We start from the raw sequence: 11,595 nt of genomic DNA on the forward strand, positions 1-11,595 counted from the left end.
GGGGGGGAAAGGAGGACAAAAGGAAATAGGATTAAAAAAGATCAAACTCTCAGCCTCTGTAGCCAGCTGTGCAGGTGCTTAACAGTTGTACTCTCAAAGTTTCACATGCTTACTCTAAACAATCTTATGACAGAGCAGAAAAATATTTCATGAAAAAAAAAGACCATTGTAAAGGGAAGATGAAAAGAATAAAATGAGATGAAGGGCAGGGATAGGGGTTGGATGCTGAGAGAAACTTTCAGCTTTGTTTGCCTTATGGAGCTTATAAGTATTCAGTAAAAAAAAAAGAAGTAATGAGAAAAAAGTTACTTGTAAAATACTTATATTCATCAAATGCAGCTGTTACTGGCAAGAGAGGCTCCATGTAATTTAACAAACGAAGCATGGTCTTGTACTAAATTTGAGGGCACTAATATCCATCAGTAATGCATTAATTTTAAATGCTGCTTAACCACAAGTACAAATTTCAGGAAATATCTGATGCATTAGGCAGCACAATTTTTGGTAAATGTCCTGGTAACGGGCAGAGATTTCTTCCACCTTTACAAGTCAAACAATTCAGAATTCTGACAAACAAGTCAGAAAGTACAAATGCTAGAATCCTAGCAAAGGAGAAAAACTTGCAACGAAAGGCTCCAGAAATAAATGCATGAATAACTTCAGAAAGGATATTAGCAGGGAAACAACAACAGAAAGACTCATCAGCAAAAAGAGCTACATCCTAAAAAGGGCAAGTATTGTACAGATAAAGAACTGCCAAGAGTCAAGCTGAGTGAGATCTTCCACAGGATATCAGAACAAGCACAAAGGTTTTTCAACCATACAAATAAAACGAGAACACGGAAAGAACTGATGCTGCTAAGCAATGCCGTTCAGTGGGAAGGCTAAGCATACTCAGAGATGGGAAATTACGGTGGACATCACATCTGGGAAAGGCAGAATAACTAAGAGGGATCTGTCCGAAGACAGATGTGGTCACATCTGGTGTGAAGCCCTCGGAGCGCAGCACAGTCAGATCGAGGAACCTGGATCAGCTTCATCCAGACTTCTGACAGAACTGGCACACGGAATCACAGAGCTCGCAGCAGGAATTTAAAGAACATACTAAGCATCCTACAAGATCACAGGTCAGCAAACAGCAAAGCCAGCTTTTTCTGGGGCAGAAAGAAGAGCATTTCTAGCAGGCTACTCAAAACACAGCCCCAGAAGGAAACACAAGGCATTGATCAAATTTTACAGCTGGAATAGCTGAATGTGTGAAGGGAGGTAAATCAAAACAGAAAGCCTCAGAAATTCCACACAGCTAGATCATGCCAAAATGAATCTGAAAATTTTTCTAATTAACTATTTTTTCAGAGTAAGGAAGCCATGTGCATTTAATCCCTTTGCTGTAACTCCTAACCCAGGTCCTGCTGTACAGCAGGATATGTGCCAGACAAGTGCACAGGTAAGGCAGGAGGAGAAGAGGAAACTGCAGTAGTTCCCCTGCGTTCTGGCAGCACTTCTGCAAGGCAGTGCCACGCTGGAAGGAACCCTTTAAACCAAGGAAGACAAAAATCAGTAGAAAAGTAAGAACTTAGTGAAGGGTTAAGTGCTGTCATATTGCAGCCCCTGCAAAGCTGGGTTGTTGTGCAAAGATCCATGAGTTTAGCTCTTCCCTGATACAATCAATACAATACTTTCATATCTTTACTACATTAAAAAAAAAATTACGGTGGTCTTCTCAAAAACTTTCTTATTCTCCTTTCACACAGATCCAAATCTGGTATTACCTCAGAGCAGCAGTGATGTGACAACCTTATTTCCACTCTAAGGCTCTCATTTCAACCTCTCCTAATCTCTGCACTACAGCCACTGCATTTCACGTGTGCTGGAGCCTAACATGCTGTGTCTTTAGCAGTCATGCTTTCATACCAGCAACAACTTTTCAATTAAGGACCATGCTATTCTAGTAAGAATTTTTAAATTAATTTAAAAATGAAATCAGAAATTGAAAAACTCCGGATGTGATCACCATTCATTCTTAAGAAGCAAGGGGAAAAAGAATAAAGTCCTAGATCCATGCCACGCTTCCTATCTCCTCTCCCCTCATTTCACAGGCTTGCTACAACAGATTTTTCTAGAAAGACAAAGGATGCTCACACCTTCGTGACCTGCTTCATATCCTCTCTGCTATCATCTTAGTCACAAAGACACAGAACAGCTGAGGCTCTCCAGAGGTCCCTTCCAACACCTACACTCACGCTACCTCACACCGAATTCTTCCATTTCATTGAAGCCAAAAGTGAAAGATGAAAATCTCCCTCCCATCCTCCGGCATCTCCCAGTTAACAGAAGGTGCCACACTACTTCAAGACAACAAATAAGCAGTAGGAGAATTGGCCTAGACAGTTATTTTTCAGTAAGCCGTTACTTTTCAGGCAGGAATCCTGAAGCACGTATTCTGCAGACAAGCCCGTGAAAGCACAGACTGTACAGTGTGACTCTTCAAACGTCTCTGACTTCCACCGAGCGTCTCCACATGAAATGAGTTGCCCATTTAGGAGCTGGAGAAGTCTGAGCCCATATTTCTACTGATCCAAAACTACTACACCGGTCCAAATTATTTTTTAAATGAGAAAACAAAACTTCACCTACAGTCCCTTTATAACGCAAGAGCGATTTATGAGGACACAGGCGCAGGGGCACCGATTCACCACTTTCTCATGAATACGGCTGTTCCGTAGTGCGCCAGTCAAAGCCAGTCCTGCGCTTCAGCAAGAACACGTTAGTTAAGGTTAGACCAGAATGTTAATAGCCAGGTATTTTCCAGGAGCCTGAAAATGACCTCTCAAGCCCAAGCATTCCTGTTCACACGGTTTCAAGAACTGGACTTGATTCCATGCTACTGCACCCCAGGAAAGGGCAGGACGAGAAGCAGAGTCTCTACAACACCAGGGTACTGTAAGAAAGCCTCCCGCGTACTTGGATGGAATTGGTGGGTAATCTTGAATCTATGTAAGGAAAGAAAAACGGCCACAGCCCAGGCTGTTACTGAAGCAACCAACTAGGTCCCCCTTTTTGGAGAAGTTAACATTTCTCTCACCATCTTTATTGCCTAAAAACTTCACATAAAACTAAGCTGGATGGGCTATAATGAATGTCTTTCAACAGTGAAAAAATGCTATTATGAAGCAAGTGCCGGTGGTTAACCAGGAAATCTTTTCAAAATTACTTTTACTTTCCAACACCAAACATGCCCTGGGTCCTGTGAAAAGTTCTGTCTGAGCCCTCCATGCTTCCAGGATATCACAGCAGTTTTCTCAGGACACCTAACGCTGTCATTTCAGAACAGCAACATTCTATTTTATATTTTCAATAACAAAAATTTTCCTCACTGTTCTGTTTTGCCATATTGATTTCAATTGAGTCACTGTTGATTCCAAATATCTTCATAAAAATGACAACTCGTTATTTTCTCCTTTACTTTTCATAGATGTTATGACTTTTTTCTTCTGCCATCACTACCAGTAAATTTTTAAAAACTGACGAAAAAAAACCCCACAAACAACTTGTAAATTCTTAGGGCCCTGATAATGACAAACATCCCCAGGTGGATTTTTTGTTTGTGTGGAACGAAATTAAGAAAATAAAATTTAATTTTGGTTCTAATTAAAAATAAAAGCCTTTTCTAGGCTTTCTAGTATTTCTAGGCTATTCTTACAAGTATATCGTCTGTCATTTGGCTATTTCAAATTCCCATATTAGGAAAATATTTTAAAAACGGGAAATTCGGAAACATTAAATGATTGTTTTTCCTAAAAGTCAAATAAATGATAATTAAATCAGAGTTTTAGTTCTTTGTTTCAGCTGTGTCCTTCACTAAAATATGACTTTGATTCACGCACACTGAAGATGCATGCACTTTTTTTTTTTAAAAAAAAAAGAAGCATTATTTGGCTGCTATACATGGATGCAACAATTTAAATGAGCGTTGCATTATGTCACAGAATTGTGTTCCAGTATCCTTAATCTTTCCAAAGCAAGAGGATAACAAAGAGCATATACATACCTTTTTAATAGTTTTTGTCTGAACAAGAGCAAGTTCTCTGTTCTCATCTGCTACATACAAGGAAAGTTTCACATACGGGTCACTGCAAAAGAAGATACCATATTTAATGGGAATAGAATTGTACAGTCAAATAGAATTTCAGTATAAAATTGTCATTTCACTGCATAACAATAGCAGCTCTAAACTTGTAGTGAAAGTGTTTTCAATGAAACCTAGGAACTGTATTGAGCTACTGAAACATTTAAAATATGTGTTTGAATATGCTCAATTAAATACTGACCGTAGCATTAAAGATAAGGAATAGATAAAGATAAAGAAACCTGCAGCTTTGTCCCACTGCTACGGACAAGAGGCACTTGCTTGCACACAGCTACTGCTCAGGAGCATGCACGTGGCAGTGCATTGAAACGTGTCAAGAGAAGATTGGAGCCGTGGCTTTTAGAAGACACTCGATGGCACCAGCCATTCGAGGCTGTCAGGAAAGGGAACGGGGATTATCCTGAGGAACTTTTCTGGACCCGCGCTACCAGCGGTGATACCAGCACAGCCCCTCTGTCCCTCCGACAGCCCTGCCCAGAGCCCGAGCTCTCCTCCTCCTCCTCGCTGGCTGGCGCCACTGCAAACAGACTGGTACCCCCGTGTTTCGTGCCCCCCCCCCCACTGCCATGGACCCGCTCCCCAGCCGGCCCCTCGCACCGACCCCACGCCCCCGCTCACCGCTAGTGAACGCCACACGGACTGTCGCACCCAGGCCAGCTCCGGGGGGTACAGACACCCACAGTCTGCCCCCAGACTGTGACCAGCAGCCCCTCCAGCCGCTGAGCCCATCCTCTGCACCCTGGGTGACCTTCACAAAGAAGGGGCTCCCGCATTCCACACCCCCTTCCCTACTGAATGACACAACCCTGCTCCAGCTTTTCAGGCCCTTCTCGTTACCAGGTCACTGAAGACCAAACACTATCACAATTGCACAAATGCTTCAGCCTCCACTAAAACACAATTTCCACAGTCAATGAAGCAGAGTGAACATTAAATGTGCAAGTATGGGGCACTATAACCACTACCTGGAGCTCCACGCAGCAGTAAGTAGAACTAGAGCTCTTTTCCATTAGTTTACGGGAAAGTCTCATCCACTGTGCCACAACCAGCCAGCACTGACAAACCTGGTCTCAGATCTCCACCCCAGACCCTGCTCCCTCTTCTCAGAAGGAGAAGGAATCAGAGATATGCCAGAGACCATACAGCTCACTCTGTCAGACAACTTTCAGATCTAAAACACGCCACTGAAGGAGGTCACTGCTTTCACCCTAACTCCAGCTACTTATGGCTCTGGCTGTGCTGCAGGTTTCTACCCTCCAAATCTGCGTTTTCTGAATTTCTTCCAGCAGGGAGACAGTAGCTACTAGAAAGGGGTGATGTGGAGGAAGGCTCCATGACAGCAGTATGAGACCACAGTCTGCTAGATCCTTCCCAGTACCAGCAGAAGGATCCCACATCTGGTGGGAGTCTCAGCAGTAAAGGGCCCCACAGGATCTGAAGAAGTGAACCCTGCGTGCACAGCAACCTCAAGTACACTAGTGTCATTTCCACAGTACTCACAAATAACACATTCGATTATAACCTTTCTTTGATGGAATAAACTAGCAAGGCCACAAAAAAGATCCTAGAGCTGGAAGAGCTCTCCTGTGAAGAAGGGCTGGGAGAGTTTGGGAGGTTCAGCCTGAAGGAGAGGCAGCTCCACAGAGGGCTTGTTGTGGCCTTTCGGTATTTAAAGGGGGGATACAAAGAGATGGAGAAAGACTTTTTGCTAGGGCCTGTTTTGCGACAAGGGGCAAAAATGGTTTTAAACTCAAGGAGGGCAGGTTTAGGTTAGATCTAAGGCAGAAACTCTCCCCTGTGAGGGGGTGAGGCCCTGGCACAGGCTGCCCAGAGAAGCTGTGCCTGCCCCCTCCCTGGCAGGGTTCAAGGCCAGGTTGGACGGGGCTTTGGGCAACCTGGGCTGGTGGGAGGTGGCCCTGCCCAGGGCAGGGGGTGGCACTGGAGGGGCTTTGAGGTCTCTTCCAACCCAAACCAATCTGTGATTCTATGTTGAAAAGACCCATCTGGGAGAAAAACATGCTGCAGAAGCAGACTAACTGCAGACAGCTATCACATCAGGAGGTGGAATGGGAGCAGTGCCTCTGCCTGGAGAAACAGGTGGAACACTGCTCCGATGCCTCCCTTCCAGGGTTGCAGCACCGTCAACTGGAGGCCAACCTAAGGCTTCCCGAAGGAAGGACGAACAACAGACATTCAGATTACAGATTCATTCAGAGATTCACTCTCAAATAAGTTTCTCTGCTATTTTTTAAATTTAAAATACAATTCTGTGACAGTATCACCACACAGTGATAATCAGCAGTTGAGTGTTCATTATACTAAATGCATAATTTACTTGGAAAATAAAATACCACAGTAAGGTAAAAATAAAGAACAAGGCATCATGTTGGATTGATTATTTGTACCAATAGATGCACATGAATGCATCTACTTAAACTGCAATTAAATTCAGCATTAAGCACCAAAGTTTGAAAGAAAACAAAGCATCACTGTGACTGAAAAGAAAGGCTGATACTACTTTGAATTGCTTAATGTACTGTGCTGCCTAATATTTACTGGCAAAATAGCCCATTACAAGAAGCAGCAGACCCCAGACATTCACCGAAGCCTGCAGCTTGCAGTGTGGGGGAGGAATCAAACAGAGCCTTTCTGGCATAAGCCAACACGAAGAAAGAAGTTTGTATGGAAGAAGGATTAAAAGGCAAAATTAAGGACCTTCGAGGGCTGTGAAATGAAAGTCTTAACCCCAGCCATGACTGCACAATGTTTAGAAACTAAGACTGACTGCTAACATCTGAATCCACAGAAACCTTCTGGCATGTTTGTGGATCTCACACACAAACTCTTCTGCAGGTCGGGCCCTTGGTCTTAATTCAATGCTTAGACAGTTAAATCCATGTGCAAGAACGCAGCTTTGCCTTCAGTTTTAGCAGGCCTAAGCCTGCCGCTGCTGAGGAAGTTAGCCCATCCTCCCCTTCACCTTTGGCCACGTGTTCCTGCACCAGTGCTGGTCAATCAGATCAGACAGCTGATGTGACTGAAAAGAACACTACAGAAATAACAACAGTAATAATCACAAACTAAGAGTTTTCAGATACGAGAGTTCCCAGAAGATGGGGAGGAAAGGAAATGCACAGGTGGGACAAGGGAGGGGTAGGACCTCACGTTCAACGGCAGCATGGACTCAGCTTAGTTTAAGCCAATTGCAAAACCTCACACTGTTACTTCTGGACTTAAAGCCTAGGAAATACAGTTCTCCTAAATGTGAGGTGGGAATTTATCCAAGTGATCAGATATCTGAGACTGTTTACTTTCATGCATCCATTCACTTAAAATGAACACAGAGCTGGACAGGTACTATAAACCAATGCAAGTTCCTTAAGGTCCCTTCCAACCCAAACCAGTCTGCGGTTCTGTGACATCCCAATGTCATCTGAATGTTTTGTAAAGTCTACCACCCGACCTACTGTCAACAAATTAAACACTGCAAATAAATACAAAACAGCACTTAAGGACATCTTTAAGCCAGGTGAAATGCACTGCCAGCTTTTTGGTTTTAGCTTTCTGAATCGCAATGAGCATTTAAAAAGAAAACAGCTAAAAACATAAACAAACAAAGAAGAAAAGAAACAAGACCTGAGATTAACCGCTACAGTTTCTTACCCAGAAGCTGTTACTGATGTGGTTTGATGACAGCTTATAGGAAAAGTTGTGTAAGTCACATTATCTGCTTTACATACTGCTAAATTCAGCATTTCATTCACAACTCTGGAAGCTGCAGCTGCCTAAACAAATCCGACAGTTGGTAATTTTTTTCTGTGCTCTGAACTCATGATCTGTCCTAAAGAGCTGTGAAACTTCGTGTGAAAGCTTGAGAAACTGAGGATCAGAGCTCATTCAGCAACAGCGGCAGCATCTCAGTCACAGATTGTAGCTCCCAGGCCAAAAGTTTTCTAAAAGAATGTACTTAGCTGAAGAATAATCACCACAGACACAACTTCTGTCCACACCATCAACAAGTAAGAGGACACGAGTATCGGATACTACAGAACAGAACACTGAAATTGTAACAGTTTTCTTCTCCATTGGAACTAGCTGTAAATAAGAAATATCCCTGAAGTCTGTTAGGCTGCTTCTCTCACCACATCGCTCTAACCCAGCAAGAGCTGACAGGAAATCATCGGATTTTTCTTCATTAGGATGCGGTGTCGTGGTGATCACACGGAGTCATGGCAAGGGCTAAAACCAGACGTACTCCCAGACCCGTGAATCTGGGTATCTTCTGCATCCACATAAAACACCGATTCAAACTGCAAGCCCCATACACACTAGTTCTTAGTTTAAAAGATATTACAGAAGAAAAGCGCTCAAAGAAGCATTTTAGTCAATCCTCCTGAGCTACATCTTTGTTTGGAGAAGGCTGTGTAGTTGATCAATTCAGAGGAAGGTCTCAGGGAAAATAAGACAGTCTGTTACAGCTTACAGGTTTCAGCCAATTCCACTGGGGACAGGGCTCCATCACATCTAATTTCAGTGAAGTTAATGACTAAAATTAAATACAGCAAAAAAAATTGTTTCTAACTTAGCAGATCTTTAAAAAATAATTTAAAAAAATTACCCGAAGGGTATATTAAAGCAATTAGCGATGGTTACCCCTACTCTAGAAAGTTCCTGTTACCAACCACTCACCAGTCAGAACAGATGTGCCACGCAGAATTCAGAATCCATAACCATACTGTCCCACGTGGTTTTGCCATAGGACTCTCAGTACCTACAGATAATCGATCAGGTTTACAAGACTAGGAACTGACCCGTAGCAGCCTTAACCTTCCATCCAGCACAAGCTAAAGGAGCACCAGTGAGAACACAGCTGTGTGGGGAGAGGATGGGATGGAGATCCGGTCAGCGCGAAGGGCAGGGAGGGCACAGCCATCACGTGTGAGACCTCACAGAAAAGGAAATGGGCACACAAATTAGGATGACACTGCAGTGGTTGGAAAATGCTGTTAAAACTACCAGGGAAGGTGGAAAGGGGAAGGCTGGTAGATGCACTTGACACCCTAGAGCACCGTAAAAGAATATGCTTATTACGGAAAACTTGTTTACCGAAAACTGAAAATGAATACACAGATTCAACCAACCAAAGTCAAACCAAAACCCAAGAGGGTATACACACATCCCTTTCCCCACTGAAGAAGCCTACTTTGCTCTACAATTTCAGGTTATCCATTCAGTTCTGGATGTACCTGGATGGTGCATCTATTTAAGACACAAACAGGCATGAATACTCCTCCCCAAAGGCTGGGATCCTCCAAACCCAAGATCACAGAACAAAGCAGCACTCGGGATACTATTCAACCCAAACCTGGCAATGCTAGGGAGGAAGATGACTGAGCTGGATTAAGCAATAACCAGGGGATAATGAAAAGTATTTTGACAAGTAGTCAACTTGAAAACAAGTGTAATATAAGCACGGTATTTGTTTATTTTTTAAGCAGTGTGGGCAAAGAGGAGGAAACCAAGAAGCAGCCAACACCTGGTTTGAGACTGCCAGAAGCTGCCCCCCTGGCGCCAGCACAGCACAGGGCACCCTCCACGGGTACAGGCAGCCGACGGACCGCCCTGGCGCGGGGTGCGAGCGCACATGCCGTCAGCCGGCCGCTGACAGGGGACAGCCTGGGGGCACGTACAGCTACAGAAGCTGCACTCCAGCAAGAGGAGGTTTACACCCCAAAATCCACGGGCTCCCAAGGGCCAGGGGTTGCTTCTAACCCACACAGCAAGAGGGGCTGCAGGGCTGCCTGTGAGAGGTTGGAACACTGGGGGTTGCGTGTGGACAGGAGACGGGGGATCCCTCACACTTGGTGAGCCTCTAGTAGTGCGGCGACCTGGCATGACCACACCGCTGACCCTGCCCTGAGAACCAGCTTGGACTGGAGACCTTGGGTCCCTTCCTGACTGAATTTCCTCATGGCCCTATGATTACATTCAAGGAAAAATATTCGGACTCATTGATCCCAGAGCCAGCTTTTAAGAACACGCATCCAAACAGCTTCCTATGTGTCCCCCACCATCACTACCACCACTGTTCAGAGCTCTCTGTACCCACTGTGTTTCAACAGAAGTTCACAACCTCCTCGTTCCAATTGTAAAGTTTCAAATGACACTGTAAGCAGCTCATTAATTTAGATCATGTTCTACACAGAATAGTTCAATCACCTAAAGAAAAGGAATAAGTATATGGTCAAAACATACAAAAATTATTGTTGAATGGTCTGAGTAATCTGGCTGCAATTTATTCCTCGATCCAGTAAATTAACTCTCTTTTTTTTTTTTTTTTTAAAAAAATCAAATCTTTTTTTCACCCCTCCTTCTTCCGGTTTTGGTGCCACTCCCCAGTTTCCAAAGACTTCTGATTACATTTGGCTCCTCTGCAGTGCATGTTTCAGCAAGCCAACCATGCAACGTTGTGATCATTCTTCAACAAATTTCTTAAGTAACATGACAGAGTTTCCAGCAGTCCTAAATATAATTAGGCAATTCTTTACATTGCAGTTACATAAACTCTCAGTGACTAGAATACATCTGACTAATATTAAACTTCTGAGTTGGGAAGTCTATAAATAAAACACACAGTAAAGCTTTTAAGAAACTTGTAACTTAGAATCAGGCTCAGATTGCAAACAACTAAATAAACTATTTAATTTTTAAGTGTCACTAACCCAGCAGCTCCAGATGAAATATATGGGTTTGTGTGTCCACAGAAAAGTCTTGCTTGTCTGAAACGGCTGCAGAATTACAGCTCTGTTAGAAGAGCAAGGACATTAGGACAGCCTTATAGGATCAACATTAATATTCCCAAAAGGGTTGCAGAAAATGAGAGAAAAGTAGTTTATAATATGGCTTTTCCTCCTGACTCACCCAATTCCATTGTTAAAAACTGAATTCAGGGGAAAGATGCACAATATTTTAAACATTCATCAAACAATACTTTTCTGTTCTTGGGGAGAAAGTACTCTATGATGTATCTTGTTCAGTTTCTAAATAATTCCGCATTTGTTATATAACAAAACCTTTCTGAGCGTGCGCTTACCATATTCAGTTCAAATGGGAGAGGATGAAAGCATTCATTCCACTACCTTTAACCGTTCCACGTGTTTGATGTGTAAAAATCTTCAATCTACTCCCTGCCAATTATCTCTTCCTGGCTTAGAATATGTTCAACCAGAGGAAGTCAGACCTGACTCAGACTCTTAACTAACGTTAAAATAAGCCTTCCATTTAAAAAAACACACGTACACCATGAAAAAGCCAAACCACGGAACACCCACCACAAGCATTTTGTTGCACAACGGACCCTTGGTCCAACAACCCCCCGATTTCTCTTTTCCAGGGCTGCCTGGTTTACGCAGCCAGGGGAAGGCCGGGGAGGCCCAGCGGGGCCT

At 43.5% G+C, this 11,595-nt stretch overlaps 1 protein-coding gene across 1 annotated transcript in view; it reads right to left on the reverse strand.

Annotated features, from left to right (window-relative positions):
• The window catches only part of NEDD4L (neural precursor cell expressed, developmentally down-regulated 4-like, E3 ubiquitin protein ligase), a 127,571-nt gene that overhangs the window by 83,680 nt on the left and 32,296 nt on the right, over positions 1 to 11,595 (reverse strand). The window contains exon 3 of the mRNA XM_026865300.1: positions 4,052 to 4,133. The gene's annotated coding sequence lies outside the window, so the exon portion shown is untranslated. The remainder of the gene's footprint in view (positions 1 to 4,051; positions 4,134 to 11,595) is intronic.

The sequence above is a fragment of the Athene cunicularia genome (genome assembly GCF_003259725.1).
Source record: "Athene cunicularia isolate RWA chromosome Z unlocalized genomic scaffold, athCun1 chrZ_part1, whole genome shotgun sequence".
NCBI classification, from domain to species: Eukaryota; Metazoa; Chordata; class Aves; order Strigiformes; family Strigidae; genus Athene; species Athene cunicularia.